Raw genomic sequence first — 1,842 nt, forward strand, 5'->3', positions numbered from 1 at the left:
TCTACTTGATATTAAGTAGAAACATAGTAAGAACTTTCTTGATGGAAGCTAATCAGAAGCAGCCTGGTGATGTCTTCAATGTGGTTTCAACAAGACTTGAAAACACAGTGCATTTGATATAGGTCTATGAATGTGGTTTGGATACTTCCATTGATTTAAAATGAATAGCCCTACGGCATTTGTTCAGGCCAAAGAGTTCCTTCTACATACAATTACTAGTTTCCAATTCAGAAACTGATAGTATTAACACACAAACTCTCTTTGACTTGGGATGATAGAGGTGGCATCTTCCATATATTTCAAGTTTTCAAGTGAGGAGATAGTTTACAGGTATTAGTCTCCCTGAAGATTTTATTAAAGTGTCCAAATAGTTATATGTTGTTGTATTTTCTTTCCTGAGGAAGAAAAGTATAATATATTAATACAATAAATTAAAAGTTGTGCTAATTAATCTAATTAGGAACTTTTCCTCCCCTTTGGAGTGCCTTGTACCTAAGTAAAATATTAAATTATTCAGAATCTGTTACTACTATGGAGACATTGCTAGGTGAAATTCCAAAAAGATAGCTACTATGCAATATGAAACAGTGTTGGCTTCATTCTAGCCTTGTTGCTTCAATCAGCATTCATCATTTTTCTCTGTTCCAGAAATGTTGTAATGTCAATTTAAAACTGAAAAACATGCCAGAAGTTGACATTTTTTCTTCCTTTTTTTTTTTTAATACTCTATGAAAAGTGCTGGGCTTTTCCTAAATCATGTCTCCTGATATTACATGCAATTTCCATATGCTGGCTGAACCTTCATTCATTCCTAACATGACTACATGAATTTAATGAAGATGAGAGGAAACCCAACAATATACAAACAACACAGAAACACCTGGGTTTTTTAAAATTTAATTATTGTTTGAACAACTAAAAGGCTTAAATTATACTGTGGTATTCTAATCATACTGTGGTATTCTAATCATAACATCATTGATGGTTAAAAGATCATCTTTTAACCTCTTGTTAACAAGTATATTGGTGGATTCACACTGAAACATTTCTGCCCATACATACATTCACAGAAAGTGTTCCAGGATAGACCAGGAAATGCTCATAATACTTCTAAATAATTTGGAAACCTGTCCATCCTTAGCAATTTGGATGATAGAAAGTGAAGAAGGGACATCTGCAGCAAGCTGAGATTGCATCAAAATGATGACATGCATGCAGTGATGTCAAGTTACAAACTCTATCCTTAGGTATTTGCGTCCAGACATCTGATGCAAGTAAATAAGTCACTGTTTTTACACAATTACATGATGATGTACATGTTGCCATTTGCCCCTATTGTGTCCACCCACCTCCCACAGATGCTCATGATTTTGGGAAAACTAAATGAACTTGTCTTCTTGTAAGATGATAGTTGACAGATTAGATAGATAGATAGATAGATAGATAGATAGATAGATAGATAGATAGATAGATAGATAGATAGATAGACAGACAGACAGACAGACAGACAGACAGACAGATAGATCTGATACTTGCATGTATTTGAAATTGAGAAAATTGTGGCAATAATTTTAGCAATCTGCAAAATTGGTAAAAATGCATTAAGGTAGGATCTTTATGGAATTAGTATGGATTAAAAGTTGTTCAGGCAAACAGTCTTTTGGTTTGCCTCAGTAATAATTAGAATAAATCTACAAGTTTGCACAGGGAGGCTGCCTACAATAAGTGGCAGAAGTTAGCCAACTTTGGCTGATCTCAGAAAACTTAAGCAGGGTTGAAGCTCATTAATATTTAGGTGAGAGACCACTAGTCTCTCACAATCTATCCCAGGTCTGTAGGCTA

This window comes from Python bivittatus, unplaced genomic scaffold (assembly GCF_059951505.1).
Source record: "Python bivittatus isolate LINGU-HERP-01145 unplaced genomic scaffold, Pbiv_v1 ctg000590_np1212, whole genome shotgun sequence".
NCBI classification, from domain to species: domain Eukaryota; kingdom Metazoa; phylum Chordata; class Lepidosauria; order Squamata; family Pythonidae; genus Python; species Python bivittatus.